Source organism: Ovis canadensis, chromosome 8, assembly GCF_042477335.2.
Source record: "Ovis canadensis isolate MfBH-ARS-UI-01 breed Bighorn chromosome 8, ARS-UI_OviCan_v2, whole genome shotgun sequence".
NCBI lineage: Eukaryota > Metazoa > Chordata > Mammalia > Artiodactyla > Bovidae > Ovis > Ovis canadensis.
Genome location: NC_091252.1, coordinates 16,234,210 through 16,252,394, shown reverse-complemented (window position 1 = coordinate 16,252,394; position 18,185 = coordinate 16,234,210).

Genomic DNA, 18,185 nt, shown 5'->3' with positions numbered 1-18,185 from the left:
CACATTCTTCGGTATTGCCTTTCTTTGGAATTGAGATGAAAAAGGACTTGACTGGACATTTTTCCAAAGAAGATATACAAATGACCCGTAGGTACATGAAAAAGTACTCAACATCAGTAGTTATCAGGGAAATATGAGTCAAAACACAATGAGATATCATTTCATACCTGTTAGAATGCTAAAGACAAACAGTAACAAGGATGTGAAGAAAATGGAAACTTTGTACCCTGTTGCTGTTGTAAATTTGTGTGGCCACTATAGAAAACACTATAAAGTTCCTACAAAAAATAAAAAATAAAACTACCATATCATCCAGCAATCCTACATCTGTGTATATATCTGAAGGAAATGAAATCACTATCTCAAAGAACTATCTCATCTCCATGTTTATTGCAGCATTATTTCTAGTAGTCAAGACGTGGAAACATCCTAAGTGTCCATTGATGGATGATTGGATAAAGAAAATGTAAAAGAAATATGTTTATAAAATATTATTTAGCCATACAAAAGCCATTTGTGACAACGTGGATGAAACTTGAAAATTATGCTAAGTGAAAGAAGTCAGACAGAGAATGACAAATACTGTATGATGTCACTTATTTGTGGAATCTGAAAAGCTAAATTAGTAGAAACAGTGTAGATTGGTGATTACCAGGGGCAGGAGCATGGGAAAAATGTGTGGTCAAAGGGTGCAAATTTCCAATTGTAAGATAAGCAAGTCCTGAGGGATCTAATGTACCACATGGTGCCTATAGTTAATAATAGTGTAGTGTGTACTTGAAAGTTGTTAGAATAGGTATTAAAATTTCTGTTTACATAAAAGAGGTAACTGTGAGCAATGGGCATTCTAAGTAACCTTACTGTGGTAATCATTTCTCAGTATATATACATATATCAACTCATTACATTGTGCATCTTAAAGTTACATGGTATGTTAAACTCAGTAAATCTGGGGAAAAAAACCCAGTTCTTTCTGTTTCACTCCCACAGGAGAATTCATAGGGGGCCCATTTCTTGGGTTCCTGTTCTTTTTAAAAAATTAGTTAATTAATTAATTTTAATTGGAGGATAATTACTTTACGATATTATGGTGGTTTTTGCTATACATTTTGGCATCCAGTCCCATCACTTCGTGGCAAATAGATAGAGAAACAGTGGAAACAGTGGCAAACTATTTTTTGGGGGGCTCCAAAATCACTGCAGATGGTGACTGCAGCCATGAAATTAAAAGATGCTTACTCCTTGGAAGGAAAGTTATGACCAATCTAGATAGTATATTAAAAACCAGAGACATTACTTTGCCAACAAAGATCCATCTAGTCAAGGCTATGGTTTTTCCAGTAGTCATGTATGGATGTGAGAGTTGGACCACAAAGCTGAGCGTTGAAAAATTGATGGTTTTCAACTGTGGTGTTGGAGGAGACTCTTGAGAGTCCCTTGGACTGCAAGAAGATCCAACCAGTCCATCCTAAAGGAGATCAGTCCTGAGTGTTCATTGGAAGAACTGATGTTGAAGCTGAAACTCCAGTATTTTGGCCACCTGATGTGAAGAGCTGACTCATTAGAAAAGACTCTGATGCTGGGAAAGATTGAGGGCAGGAGGAGACGGGGACGACAGAGGCTGAGATGGTTGGATGGCATCACTGACTCAATGGACATGAGTTTGGGTCAACTCTGGGAGTTGGAGATGGACAGGGAGGACTGGCGTGCTGTGGTTCATGGGGTTGCAAAGAGTCAGACACAACTGAGTGACTGAACTGAACTGAACTTGCCATACATTGACATGAATCAGCCATGGGTGTACATGTGTCCCCCATCCTGAACCCCCTTCCCAACTCCCTCCCCATCCCATTCCACTGGGTTGTCCCAGTTCACTGGCTTTGAATGCCCTGTTTCATGCATTGAACTTGGACTGGTCATCTATTTCACATATAGTGATATACATTTCAATGCTATTCTCTCAAATCATCCCACCCTCGCCTTCTCCCACAGGGTCCAAAAGTCTGTTCTTTATATCTGTGTCTCTTTTGCTGTCTCACATATAGAGTCATTGTTACCATCTTTCTAAATTCCATGTGTATATACATTAATATACTGTATTAGTGTTTTTCTTTCTGACTTACTTCACTCTGTATGATAGGCTCCAGTTTCATCCACCTCATTAGAACTGACTCAAATGCGTACTTTTTAATAGCTGTGTTATATCCCATTGTGTATTTGTACCACAACTTTCTTATCCATTTGTTTGCCGATGGACACCTAGGTTGCTTCCATGTCCTGGCTATTGTAAACAGTGCTGCGATGAACATTGGGGTACACGTATCTCTATCAGTTCTGGTTTCCTTGATGTGTATGCCCAGCAGTGGGATTACTGGGTCGTATAGCAGTTCTATTTTCATTTTTTAAAGGAATCTCTGCACTGTTCTCCATAGTGGCTGTACTAGTTTGCATTCCCACTAAGAGTGTAAGAGAGTTCCCTTTTCTCCACACCTTCTCCAGCATTTACTGAGACTTTCCTAGTCATGAAAATAGTAAACTTCAAAATTGCCATGAAGAAAAGAAAGTGAAACAGAAAAGTAAAGAACCAGACGACATTAAATACAAGCCAAAATATGAAATACTGAAAAATTCTCTGTCTTCACTGTCCCACACCAGAGATGTTTTGGAAACTTGGATTGGAAAGTGAAAGTAGCCAGGATATACTGTAGTATTACATTTTAAACAAATAGTCAAGGAGAAAATGTCTGAAGGTTTGGAAAAATATAATTTTATACTGTGATAAATTTAGCATACAGAAACGGAACAAAATATGGACACCTAGTTCCAAAGTGTGGAGAAGGTAATGGCACCCCACTCCAGTACTCTCGCCTGGAAAATCCAATGGACGGAGGAGCCTGGTGGGCTGCAGTCCATAGGGTCGCTGGGAGTCGGACACGACTGAGTGACTTCATTTTCACTTTTCACTTTCATGCACTGGAGAAGGAAATGGCAACCCACTCCAGTATTCTTGCCTGGAGAATCCCAGGGACGGGGGAGCCGGTTGGGCTGCCGTCTATGGGGTCGCACAGAGTTGGACACGACTGAAGCGACTTAGCAGCAGTTCCAAAGTGGGAAGAACAGTTTTGGTGTCAAGTAACAATATCTTGAAGTAAAGTTAGGGTACAATTAAGGAAGAAAATGAAAGTAGTTATTGGAAATGATCTAGCAGATTCTACCATACCAACAAAAGTAGCTTGATTTACTGCAAATTTTTAGATGTAGGATGAGAATGTTAATATAACGATGATTCTCAACTATAAAGAACACTGGCTATAGTGATCAGTTATTGAGTGTTCAAATACACTTTATGAGAGTAATGAAATGCATAGTATATTTTCACTAATTATAATGAAGTCTATTTTGATTGTCCTTATCGTGTTTTCAGTTTGTGATGAAGAAAAGCTCTGAGACAAACAAACTCTTAAATTGGTCTCTTGCAGAGAAGGCAACAGAATTTTCCCCTTTCAATTTTGTTTAATAGAGGAAAGAATACAATCATCTTAGCTCATAAACACTTATTTCTTGTTTTCCTCACTGTGACTTGTATTTGTTCCCCAAACTTGGACTTTGTAAGTACTTTAACACTTTTGAATGATTATTTAATATGGAAACATCTACCAGAAGAACATTACCCCTCTGTGGAGCCAAGAAATATCTCACCCCAAAGCAAAACTCTTTGGAAATACGCTGTTTACTACCTTATTCTTACAGAGACTACATAGACTTCAAAGCATAGGGAACAAAAATTTCCCCAGTGTAAATATCTTATATGCATTTACTTATCAAAACTTAAATTTCTCACCTATTTAATTAAAACAGAGCAAGTCTTTGAAAAGCAAAGCCCCTGGCTTTCCATTTTCTTTTAAATGTATTCAGATTTTAACAGAAATCAGCTATAGAGACTATTTCTCATGTAACAGTAGTAACACATTCTATGATAAAATTTGGGGAAGATTATTAGCATAATGGCTTATTTGTATTCTCTACATGTCATTTACATACAGAAAACTTATTTATTTGTGAATAGCCTTTTAAACATGGAAAGGAGGAGAAGATAAAAAAGGAATTTGGTGTTGCATTCTATCATTAATTCTTTAGATTTTTATTTCATTCCTACTATACGGGAAGCACTGTGCTAAGGGCGATTGGAGAAATAATTGACAACGGTCCAATTGGAAATTAGCACAGGTGGAGTGGGGATGGGAGAGCAAAATCCAGTTTTTTAGCCCACATTGTAAATGCATACAGCCCTATTAGACAAACTGGTGAGTGTGCTGGAAGTCTGTTTCAATAGTGACTGTGGAGCTTTTTGGAAGTGATCTCATTTTACATGGAAGACCACCTAGTAATGAAGCCTCAGTTATCCAGCAGAAGGAGAGATTTCAGTGTGCCATAGATTAGTTTCTGGCTCAGCCCACCATGCACTCATGTCCACAGATAAACCATATGAGGACGCTGCATGTAGTGCTCTTTAGGTAAGATATCGGGGTCTCAGAACCAATATGGTGGCTCTGCATTTGAGTGTAATATGAAAGGGGCTTGAAGAATTCTCTCTTAGTTGGAGATGAACAAGTGTTGGGCAACAGGTACTTCGAGGGTCCCAAAGTGGATTCAGGAGATGATAAGTGGAAGGCAGAATAGAAGCAGTAATACAAAGGAGGAATACTGTACATTAGGGCCAGCAAGGAGAGGTGCTGTGGCTGGTGGCTGGATTTTTATCTCAGGGTACTCAGAAACAACCAGTGCTGCTGGTGGTGGTCATGTACAGAACTCTATTGGGAGTAAGTGTATGTTTGCAGAAAACTGTAAATATTCTAAAAGAGGCATGTGTAGAGTGCTATGGAAATTCCAGTGAAGGGAGAAAGTACTGCCTAGGAGGGGCAAAGAAAACCTCATGAAGAGATGATGTTAGAATAGGTTCTAGGTGACAGGTAGGCTTTGGATATTCAGAGATGGACATGCTTCAGGTACACAGGGGAAATGTCAGGCCATTTGATTTTGGTGTGAAGGGAGAGTGGTGAGAGGAAACACGGCAGAGTTTATTGGGGGAGAGGTTACATAAAGGAAGAATTGTTAACATGATCAAATGTTCCAGAAAGACCAAGTAGACTAGACAGAGAGCATTAGATTTATTATCAATTAGAGAAAGGACTGGCAAGATCATTGAAGATTAAAGATTGGTTGGTGAAAAAGTATAGACAATGGATTTCTGAATAAAAGTCTAGTGGATTTTACTTATTGTCAATCCAAATAGTTATTTCTAGAATTTCATGGCAGGACGTACACAGTACAGCTCAGTGACAACTGTAGATCAAGGCAAGGACTTTGGCCTCCACACAAACGTTCTTCCCTCCACATAACACTATTTTTTGAAATGCAGTGGTGTATTGGATTCTTCTTTTTCTTTTTTTTTTTTTAATTTTTAGTTTTTTATTTTTTAAATTTTAAAATCTTTAATTCTTACATGCATTCCCAAACATGAACCCCCCTCCCACCTCCCTCCCCAGAACATCTTTCTGGGTCATCCCCATGCACCAGCCCCAAGCATGCTGCATCCTGCGTCAGACATAGACTGGCGATTCAATTCACATGATAGTATACATGTTAGAATGTCATTCTCCCAAATCATCCCACCCTCTCCCTCTCCCTCTGAGTCCAAAAGTCCGTTATACACATCTGTGTCTCTTTCCCTGTCTTGCATACAGGGTCATCATTGCCATCTTCCTAAATTCCATATATATGTGTTAGTATACTGTATTGGTGTTTTTCTTTCTGGCTTACTTCACTCTGTATAATCGGCTCCAGTTTCATCCATCTCATCAGAACTGATTCAAATGAATTCTTTTTAACGGCTGAGTAATACTCCATTGTGTATATGTACCACAGCTTTCTTATCCATTCATCTGCTGCTGGACATCTAGGTTGTTTCCATGTTCTGGCTATTATAAACAGTGCTGCGATGAACATTGGGGTACATGTGTCTCTTTCAATTCTGGTTTCCTCGGTGTGTATGCCCAGAAGTGGGATTGCTGGGTCATAAGGTAGTTCTATTTGCAATTTTTTAAGGAATCTCCACACTGTTCTCCATAGTGGCTGTACTAGTTTGCATTCCCACCAACAGTGTAGGAGGGTTCCCTTTTCTCCACACCCTCTCAATTCCTGTCCCACTGGATCAAAAGAGTGAGACTTTTTGGTGTTCATAGTTTGGAGTCAAGATGACTATGTAAAATTAATTTAAGGCTGTTATAAAGGCAGCCACTAGAGGGCATCATTTTATTTAAATAAAGGGAGTTATGACTTGAAAATACTGTCCCATTAACCTGAAATAATACTTTCCAAAGAGGACATAATCTAGTATAAAGGAACTTGGTTACACTTAAAAGAGTCAAATTCTAATTTTTCTAATCCCATTTCTTTCACTATATCACCTGCCTTTGAATTTAGTTTTCAGTCACTGATCCCTTTTTTATGAAATATATGCTATTTCCCACCTATAAATATAAATTCCATAGAAGGGTATATATTTTAATTTTTATGAATTATCTGTTTTGTTCCCAAACCCCTAAATTATTTTCACTCCTTCTCTTCCAACATGCACATGGATGAGTATGTGTGTGTGTGTACACTTTGGGAGGAAAAGAGGTGCTTATAAATGGAATGCAAGGTAATGTTTTATTAACATGGAACTTTCATCTTGCACATAAACGATCAATTTAACTAACTTTCTTTAAAAGTTACATCACTTCATGCCTTAATTCTACTAATTTCAACATTCCATTTCTCGCAACACATACACAGCCAACCCTGATATACAGCTGATCAACAACAAATCAACATGAAGAGTATGAATCTAAAATCTAAAGGCAACTTTTTCATACTTCTCCTAGAGATAAAAGATTATTAATTTTTGACTCTGAAGGTGAGATATTACCTTATTAATTTAGGAGGAGCCCAGAGAGAATAGAAAGCTTGGTTATATATTTCTAGGTATTCCTAGTTCTGCTGCTGACTTTTGCTTCTCATGGAACTTTTCCAGCAAAGGCAAATAGGCCCAAGTGTCAACAGGATTGGGTACAACAGAGCCCTCTGACGGGGGCCGGGTAGGAAAACATTCTAACAGCAGCTGAGGTCCTGCGGCTGCCTTTCCTGGTTAACGTGCTCCTCTTTAGTCTCCTGAACTACTCGTCAGGCCATGGTTAGGAGCTCTCAGGCCTCCTCCACACACAGAATTCGTCATGTGTTTGCACGTGTGGGCTCAGTCGCTTCAGTCCTTTCCAAACCTTTGTAACCCTATGAACTGTAGCCCTCCAGGCTCCTCTGTTCATGGGATTCTCCAGGCAAGAATGCTGGGAGTGGGTTGTCATGCCCTCCTCCAGGGGATCTTCCCAATCCAGGGATCGAACCCATGTGTCTTATGTTTCCTGCACTGGCAGGCGAGTTCTTTGAAACTGGGGCCACCTGGGAAGCCCCCAATTTTTTTATACACTTAGTAAAATGAATGTTCTTACCTGGCATGTAATTATGCCATATAGCTGTCAAACACTACAGCATTTTAGTGGCTGCTTAATACCACAATAGAAGTATGTGCTTCTTGCTTATAGAGAGTGATTATTCACGATTAAGGTGAAGAGCAGCACGGACTTTCAGACATAGCAGCTCTATAATGGATAATAAAAGAATTATTCCACTATCACGGTCCTAATCAGTGTGCGGTGCCTTTTAAAATTAAAACCCATTCACAGATCAATATGCCACTTAGACTTCAAAGGAAGTAAAGAGTTGGTCTAATTGCTCAGCTTCCTGATGTTTTAACTGACTTTTAGAGATCCGTCAGTATTAGCAGACTCTAGAAGCGTTTGCAATTATCTCTTTTTTTCTTTCCGTCTCCTTATGGCTTTGTAATCTATCTAATTTTTATGCTAGCATTATGTATTCAACTTTAACAAAAGCACACATACCTGGAAGAGAAAGTGTTAATACATGATTTTCAGTAGGGACAGCTAGAATGTAATAACCAAATAAATAAGAAATTCTAATGGAACACCAGTTATTCCCTGAATCCACCAAACTCCCCCAGATAGTCTGTCTAAAGTCAAGACAAGACAATGATAGTTCACAGACTTCTCTTCCCTTTTACTGTCCTGTAATTTGTCTTGAATTGAATGTTGACTACATACATTGTAGTCAACTCTTGATCGTTTGTGAATGGACTCAGAGAAGAATGGAGACCTTGAAATGCATCCCCCAAGCCTTTTTGCTAACTCTGGCCACCAGTGGTTATCCACTCAGATAGGTCCTGGGGTTACTGACAAAAGGGAAATATCAGCAGGAAAAGGGACAAGGAAATTACAAGCGTTTTGATTTCTGTGGGTATGTGTCCCTGCCTGCCTTGAGCTGGATGGAACTATAAGTAGTGACTTACTTACCATCCTGATACTCAGACATGATCTGAATGATTATCCTCCAGAGCTGCTTTAGAAATGATTCTTTACTGGATGTGACATTGATTTTCCCTTTTGAGTTCATAACAATATGAGGTAGGTCTGTATAGTAGGGATTATAATTTTGTTCTGTCTCTGAGGATCAGGCATATTACATGACATGGTCAAGGTTAATATCACGTGAGGGAAATGACACAGATCCTGGTCACTGGCAACTGTTGCTACTGCTTCTTTAAACTGTCATGTATTCTGTGTTTCCCTGTGTTAGGATACGTGCTTTAGAAATGTAATCTCACTGAGTCCTCTCAACAGCCCTTCTAGGGAGGTCAGCGTGAAAGTGAAGTCGCTCAGTCATGTCTGACTCTCTACAACCCCATGGACTGTAGCCCACTAGGCTCCTCCATCCATGGGACTTTCCTGGCAAGAGTACTGAAGTGGGTTGCCATTTCCTTCTCCAGGGGATCTTCCTGATCCAGGGATTGAACCCAGGTCTCCTGCATTGCAGGCAGGCTCTTTACCATCTGAGCCACAAGGGAAGCACTTTAGGAAGATGGGGCTTCATTTTATAGATTTTTGTGCCCTCTCCAATCATTTCCTCCCAAAGCTAAAAGTTGACAGACGACAAGTTACAAATGTCTGAGATTATCATTGCTTTTGCATTGCTTTTAAGCCTGATGGATTGATAAATCTAACTTCCTACCTACTTTGTGATCACTTCAGTTTCTTATTTTAAAAAATTACAGGCTTTATGTTCATTTCTATTTCCTTTGTAAAAACAGGTGCTGAAATTCACATCGTATATGCCCTTTATTTCGCTCAGTTGGAGGAAAGATCCCTAGACAAATCTCTGCACCACAAAATGTCAGAGATAAATTGTAGACCCCAGAAGGCATAGGTAACATGCTGTCCTCTCAACAAAGACAGGAGTTACTGGAGTTAGAGACAGAAAAAAAAATATTGGTTATGTGCCAAAGGATGTATTTACAATATAATGGTTTGTAGCTCTCAGTGAAATATTTAAAAGGAAAAAAAAAGACATGAAAAATTTACTTTTTTGTTTACTTCTATTGTAGGTTGTTAAATGACAAAATATCTCCCAATGGCACAGTGGCTGGCTGGTTTTCTCTGCGCTGGGGAAAGTCCTATATGCTGCTGCTGCTGCTAAGTCACTTCAGTCGTGTCCGACTCTGTGCGACCCCATAGACGGCAGCCCACCAGGCTCCCCTGTCGCTGGGATTCTCCAGGCAGGAACACTGGAGTGGGTTGCCATTTCCTTCTCCAATGCATGAAAGTGAAAAGTCAAAGTTAGGTCGTTCAGTCATGTCCGACTCTTAGCGACCCCATGGACAGCAGCCTAACAGGCTCCTCCATCCATGGGATTTTTCAGGCAAGAGTACTGGAGTGGGGTGCCATTGCCTTCTCTGAAAGTCCTGTAGAGTCCACTGCCATTCTCTAAGAGACTACCTCATGCAATTTTGAGCCAAATTCCAGGCCCTCTGCCCCACCACCAAAAAAAAAAAAAAACAACCCACCAGAAAATGAACTCCAGAATATGAGGCCTACGTTTGACATGATAGCACAAACAGATCCTGAGTTATTGTCACAGAGTAAAGTTGAATTTGCTCCCTGTTCTCAAGCAAGGAACCTAGGTTCTCAAAATTCTAAAGCTGTTTTAAGGTTGAGTGTGCTACGATGATTCATTGTGTGGTAATGATGCTTAAAGTTTTCCCTGCTTTTCTTGACACTGTATGATTTTCATTTTGAAATGAATAAAATTGTTCTTATTAATCTCAGTCAAGAAACATATGCTTTGAATAAAGACCAAATTCTCTAAAATTAGTAAATTATTTAAGTTAGTAAAAGTAGTAAATTATTATCTGTTTCTAGCTTTCTGATTCTAGAAAATTATATTTTTAGTTCCATCAAATATGCTTTATGCTTTGATCTGAAGGAGGTTAAACAGAAATAAATTTAACTGAATTTGGCTTTTTGACTGTGAATTGAAGAATGAGCAATATGTAAACACACTGGATGAAGTCAAATCAAGAACCGTTAATAACTAAAGACACATGATTTTAAGAAACTGAAGAAAGTAGAAGTGTAAGAAGAATTCATGTGTTTGTCTGGATTTTTTCTCTTTTTCTGGTGGTGGGGCAGTAGAAGAAGTGTAAGAATTCATGAGTTTCTCAGCTTCAGATTTTAGACCCATTCTGTCCTTAATTGTGACATGCTCTTCACTGGCAACGTTGTCGGAGTTGCAGAAGTGGTCAGGAGACTGGTGCAAACTAAATCAGACATATTATTCCCACCTTACATGGAAAGAAAGAATAGCTGGACTCATACGTTAGTTAAAAGAATATTTTTCCCCATGAAGAGCCAAGTAATTAGGCTCGTCTCTCTTTTAAAACATTTTTTTTCCTAGGTATTTCTACAGTTGCATTCATCTTACCTCTTCTCCTCGTTGTACTCCAATCTGCATTTTATAAGTCAATTAGTCAAAATATCAACAAATTAAAATAATGTTCTTCTCTCACCTTCCTTATTTGGGAAATATCAGTGTCTGATAACTATACTGAAATAGAAATTAATAGATAAATACTAACTTTCCATGATAAAGATTACTATGGCATAGTCCCTAACTTTTAAGAAACAAAAAAAATCTGTATAAAATAATATGAATGCACCCATATGTATTACAGAAAAAACTGTGCTCATTATCGAAGTAACAGTGCAAGTAAAGTACAATAAAAGTGCAGAGAAAATATTTACTTGAAATACTAGATGTGAGGAAAAGTAGCATTAGAACTGGACGTTGAGGAATGGAGAGAAAGGTTAGGAGGAAGAAGAACCTGCTAGCTGAAAATAAATAAAATAATACAAGCCACACAGGGTTAGTGAAGTGCCAAATGAAAGGCTGAAGAGGGTGTGACTTGTGTATGCGTGTGCGCAGTGTGTGTCTAGTGGCAAATAGTTGTTAAGCCTGAGTCCATATCGTAGAAGGCTTTGAACTCAAGGTTTGTAACTTTGAAGAGGAAGTTGTATTTCTTTGTATTTAATGGAAAGCTGTATAAGCATTTTGAACAGGGAATCTACAAGTCATTGTTTTAAGGACATGATGGCAGCAAAGCCCAGGATGAATCAGGAAGGGAGAGATTAGAAACATAAAGACTAACTGCAGGGATTTCCCTGGTGGTCCAGTGTTTAAGACTGTATGCTTCCAATGCAAGTGGCATGGGTTCAATCCCTGGTTAGGGAACTATGATCCCACATGCCATGTGGGAAAGAGAAAAAGACTAACTGCGAAACTGAACTGCAGTTCAGATGAGGGAGATGTTGGAGCATGGTCTTCAGCAGACAGAGGTTGAGAGAGAAAGGACCCAGATCTCCTTTGGTGAGACTGGAGCCTGTCTTCAGGAGGTTGGTGATGGCGCTGGCCAATATAAGGGGTGCAGACAGGATGATGGGGGACAGTGCATGTGATGGAGCAGGTCCACTGAGAGCAGAAACTGAGAAGTGGTAGATAACTTCTGCAAACCTCTGGGTGCAATGTTCTATTTTCAAATATATGTTAACCCTTCGAGGAGAAGCTATTTCCACGCTATGATTTTTGGCATTAAGAGAAACAGATCTGATTGTGATTCAAAAGACTGTGGTGCTTTTATTTTTATTTTGCTATTTATGTTTGAGCTGTTGAGTTTAGATGAAAATCTGGGCATGTGAACTTTAAACGATACCATAGAAATGTAAGGAGATAGTGAAGCTGCAAGGGAAGAATATTTTTAACCCAATCCTAGCAGTCATAATCTTAAGTGTTTTGTTCAATGTTCTGTACTTGCTGACTGCATGGTTTATTTCTAATGGTTGTTTTTATTCCCATGGTATCCAGTGTATAAAACATAGCAGGAGAATAAGCTAGAGATTGCGTGAGAAGGAAAAAAGAAAGCTTATATCATTTTAGACTGATTGTATTCATCTCTGGGATTTGGTTTTTCTCTGTGCTGGCATACTTAGAGGGCAGTTGATTAAATGGAAGTGGGGAAAAGGAAATTATAAATTATTATAAGCATATAAGTAAATATTAAATTTATAAATGTATAGAGGAATTTTATATGTATATAAATTTACTTGGTATCTTTTGAATAGTATCAAACCAGACTCTTGGGTTCTCTTTCTGGACATCTACTCTTGGGAAGCCATCCAGGTGTGAGGTTCATGCTAGATTTCAGGTGGAAGAGCCATATGCTAACCATTTTCTTGAATGATTGTTTATAAACACACAAATAAATACAGTAAGCCATCTATTTGGCCCTTGCATGTTTTATTAGAAAAAGCCATTATAACATAATCAAAGTTCCTAATGATTTACTCTGAGAGCTTCATTAATGCTCAGGACACTCTGTAATTCCAATTCCAGTGAATTTGGAAATTTCTCTCTACTCTGTTTTTCTTTTGGGAGCATTGCATTGTCGTTGGATTAAGTAGGAGTGTATACTTGTTTTTTTTCTTTTTGTTTTTAAGTCCAAAGAAGAAAGCTTAATAATTTTTGATACAGCTACACAGAGCCAGAAGCAGGTACAAGAGTGAGAGTCAGGGTGCCAGTTGTCCTGTGGGAATCTATTAGTAAGAAGTGACTGTTAAAGGACAGATTTTACAGGTGACATCAAAGGGTGACATCAGGTTGAAATCTGCAATAACTTTGCTGGATAATGAAATCAGATTAGCTTTTGCAATGCAAAGAACTCTAGATGAGGGTTTCTTCTGGGAATGATAGAACTTTTGACATGGAAGACTGTGGTATTTTATAATCAGTGAAGAGTGAATTTGTACTTGTTCTATATCTGGAACTCGAAAAGGTCAGTTTTCATTCCAATCCCAAAGGAAGGCAATGCCAAAGAATGCTCAAACTACCGCACGATTGCACTCATCTCACATGCTAGTAAAGTAATGCTCAAAATTCTCCAAGCCAGGCTTCAGCAATACGTGAACCGTGAACTTCCTGATGTTCTAGCTGGTTTTAGAAAAGGCAGAGGAACCAGAGATCAAATTGCCAACATCTGCTGGATCATGGAAAAAGCAAGAGAGTTCCAGAAAAACATCTATTTCTGCTTTATTGATTATGCCAAAGCCTTTGACTGTGTGGATCACAAGAAACTGTGGAAAATTCTGAAAGAGATGGGAATACCAGACCACCTGACCTGCCTCTTGAGAAACCTATATGCAGGTCAGGAAGCAACAGTTAGAACTGGACATGGAACAACAGACTGGTTCCAAAGAGGAAAAGGAGTATGTAAAGGCTGTATATTGTCACCCTGCTTATTGAACTTCTATGCAGAGTACATCATGAGGAACGCTGGGCTGGATGAAGCACAAGCTGGAATCAAGCTTGCTGGGAGAAATATCAATAACCTCAGATATGCAGATGACACCACCCTTATAGTAGAAAGTGAAGAAGGACTAAAGAGCTTCTTGATGAAAGTGAAAGAGGAGAGTGAAAAAGTTGCTTAAAGCTCAACATTCAGAAAATGAAGATCGTGGCATCCGGTCCCATCACTTCACGGGAAATAGATGGGGACAGTGGAAACAGTAACTGACTTTATTTGTTTGGGCTCCAGAATCACTGCAGATGGTGACTGCAGCCATGAAATTAAAAGACGCTTACTCCTTGGAAGTAAAGTTATGATCAACCTAGACAGCATATTAAAAAGCAGAGACATTACTCTGTCAACAAATGTCCGTCTAGTCAAGGCTATGGTTCCAGTGGTCATGTATGGATATGAGAGTTGGACTATAAAGAAAGCTGAGCGCTGAAGAATTGATGCTTTTGAACTGTGGTGTTGGAGAAGACTCCTGAGAGTCCCTTGGACTGCAAGGAGATCCAACCAGTCCATCCTAAAGGAGATCAGTCCTGAACGTTCACTGGAAGGACTGATGTTGAAGCTGAAACCCAATACTTTGGCCACCTGATGCGAAGAGCTGACTCATTTGAAAAGACCCTGATGCTGGGAAAGATTGAGGGCAGGAGGAGAATGGGATGACAGAGGATGAGATGGCTGGATGGCATCACCGACTCAATGGAGATGAGTTTGAGTAAACTCTGGGAGTTGGTGATGGACAGGGAGGCCTGGTGTGCTGTGGTCCATGGGGTCTCGAAGAGTTGGACACAACTGAGTGACTGAACTGAACTGAACTGAAACAATCCTGAAGGAAGGGTCATGAGAAGAATCTCTCAAATGCAGGCTGAACACAAACAAGTAAGAAATTTAACATCTCCAAAACCTTTCCTCTCACACTGAGAACAGCTGTAACCTGGACACTAAGTGATGGAGGAAGAGGGGGACTTGAACTCCCTCTTTAGAGAGGAGGGTGCCACTGATTTTAGGGTTGTTCCAAAACTACTCAGTTCTAAGTAATAACGGGTCATTTGTGCAGAAGTCCACCTGAATGCCTGATGGATGACTTGAAATTATGCCAGTTTCCAGGGCTTCTGTTGGCAGGGCTCATATATCTGAAGCAGCATGGGCAGGCAGCCCATCTGGAATTGTGAAGGATATAAGCCTGGGTGAAGGCTGTGATTCATTATCTTGAACTCTGTGTGATTATTAGTGCTCCCATTTTACTCTGGATACCTTGCTTATCTGGGACAACTCCGAGGCATAACTTAGGGACTACCCAGGTGGTGCTAGTGGTAAAGAATCTGCGTGCCAATGCAGGAGATGCAAGAGACACAGGTTCGATCCCTGGGTTGGGAAGATCCCCTGAAGTAGGAAATGGCATGCCACTCCAGTATTCTTGCCTGGAAAATTTCATGGGCAGAGTAGCCTAGCAGGCTACAGTCCATGGGGCTGCAGAGTCAGACAAGACTGAGCGACTAAGCACACATACACACTGAGGCATAGCTTGTCCTCAGAGTTCTCCTTGCAAATATCCTGAAGATAGGTTTAAATCCTATAAGAGTGGGACCTCAAATAAGAGAAGTTTATGCATTATTTTTGGAATTATTAAAAAGCAAAATAAAATAGGAATTTACCATTTTGGAAAAAAAAAATTGATCCTTCCAAATTTTTATACTTGTCTTTGCCTTGAAATCTAGAAAGGGATGTTTGTAATGAGCTTCATGATTTATAAAACTAGAAGCACTGACAAACGAAGAGAAGGAGAACTTAAAATGTATTGTGGGAGCTGCTTCTACGTGGCAGATGAACTAGCAAGGCCCCTGGGAAGTCATATGATAATCTCTGAAATCCAGCTTGCTCATGGTAATAATTTTATTAATAGCACCTCTTTAAATGAGTCATACCAAATCTTTCACATGTCTATAGCTCTTACTCAAGTTTGTGCCTATCACATAGTCAGTGGTTATTCTGTAATGCATCCAGTGGATTGTCATAGCATTTATTATAAAGTGTGATAAAACTTTCAGTGAGCTGTCAAATCTTTTGGAAACCTGAAGAAGTTTGTGACTAAAAACGTTGACATTTGATGAATTGGTAATCAGGACATAGGCATTCACTCAAATCCATGGAATCAGTAGTTTTCACTAAATATTTTGTCAATAGAAAAAAATGAGTTGTGTCATAAACATATATATATATATATATATTTTTTTTAAATGAGGCCTTTGGAAATAGAGGTACATCAAAGCCACTCTAGATAATTGCCAATCAAGCTAAAAGTATATCATCACCAAAGCTATTGTGTTATATACATACTGGACTAACTTGATAAACATATTTTTGAACAACTCTTCTACTTTCTAACCTGCAAGTCCCATCGTTCTTCAGTGAAAGCAAAAGTCATTATCTTGACTGAATGAATTCACTTGCCTCACTGCTGTATTGAAATATGCCTCTGTTTTCAGTATTGATTTGTAGCTATTACTATGCAGTAAATTGCTTAAATTATATAAACAACTACAGAGATAAGCAAGTGTCTTTTTAAAAAAAAGTATTTATTTATTTATTTATTTAACTGTGTCTGGTCTTAGTTGCAACAAATGAGATCTTATTGCATCACACAGGATCTTCTGTTGTGTTGCAAGGACCCTTTAGTTGTGACCCGTGGGCTCAGTAGTCCCAGAGCACAGGTGTTGTTGCTCCAAGCCAGGTGGGATGTTCGTTCCCCCACCAGGGATTGAACCGAGGTCCCCTGCATTGCAAGGTGGATTCTTAATCACTGGACGACCAGGGGAGGGACCAAGAAAGTATCTTGAATTGAGTGTGACTCCATGATTAGCATCATACTCACTCTGTCACTGACTGAGTCTGTGGTTTTGGACAATTCCTTGTATGAAGTGAACTTACATCACTTAACTGTAAAAGTTCATTTTTCATGACCTTACATTTGCTGTTGTTGTTGTCTAGTCGCTAAGTTGTGTCCAACTCTTGTGCGACCCCGTGGACTGTAGCCCATCAGACTCCTCCATCTATGAGATTCTCCAGGCAAGAATACTGTAGTGGATTGCCATGCCCTCCTCCAGGGAATCTTCCTGACCCAGGGATGGAACCCATGTCGTTTAAGTCTTTTGTACTGGCAGGTGGGTTCTTTACCACTAGAGCCACCTGGAAAGTTCCAAAAAGTTATCTGCAAAATAGAGAAGTTAGTCTCTAAGATGCCTTCTCCGTTGAGTATCAAAACAATCATTAAGTAGAATCTGTTTTTGTTATCAATGTGCAGAAAGGGAATGGGGAACAGAGGCACATGGAAGTTAAAATCCCTCTTTTGATATCATTAGGAGCTCACTGTATCTCTGAAGTTGCCCCTTCCTAAAGCATAGAGGCTACAGAGAATGGCTTCAGTACAATTTCAAGTGTCAACAATGATTTAAGAGAAGAAATTTCAGGCATTATTTTCTTACCTCACTGAGCAAAAGTTCTTCAAATGCTTATGAGATGACCTAAGAATCAGGAGAGAAGACAATGAATCACTTATGAAGAAGAAATGGATCTTAAAGAGAATGCTAATAAAGCAACATTTACCATTCTGTTTTCTTTCTTTATCTTCTCAGTCTGAATGAACATTGGCTTTTCCTCAATGTGACTGATGCAGCTTTGAAATGGCGTTCTTGTCTCACTGAGCATAGGGAATGAAATCCTGATCCATATGGTAAAGCAGGATTATCAGCATTTACAGCTTCCAGGCCCCTCTGCTATACTTACCTCAATCTGTAAGCAGACCTGATACTTAAATCAGTATTTTAGTATGGGCTTCCATGGTAGATCAATAAAGCAGAAGTAGATGTTTTTCTGGAACTCTCTTGCTTTTTTGATAATCAAACGAATGTTTTTCATTCTGAACTCTGGTTGCTCTGCTTTTAAAATCCAGCTTGAACATCTGGAAGTTCATGGTTGATGTACTGTTGAAGCCTGGCTTGGAGAATTTTGAGCATTACTTTACTAGCATGTGAGATGAGTGCAATTGTGTGGTAGTTTGAGCATTCTTTGGCATTGCCTTTCTTTGGGATTGGAATGAAAACTGACTTTTTCCAGTCCTGTGGCCACTGCTGAGTTTTCCAAATTTGCTGGCATATTGAGTGCAGCGCTTTCACAGCATCATCTTTCAGGATTTGAAATAGCTCAGATGGAATTCCATCACCTCCACTAGCTTTGTTCATAGTGATGATTTCTAAGGCCCACTTGACTTCACTTTCCAGGATGTCTGGCTCTAGGTGAGTGATCACACCATCGTGATTATCTGGGTCATGAAGAT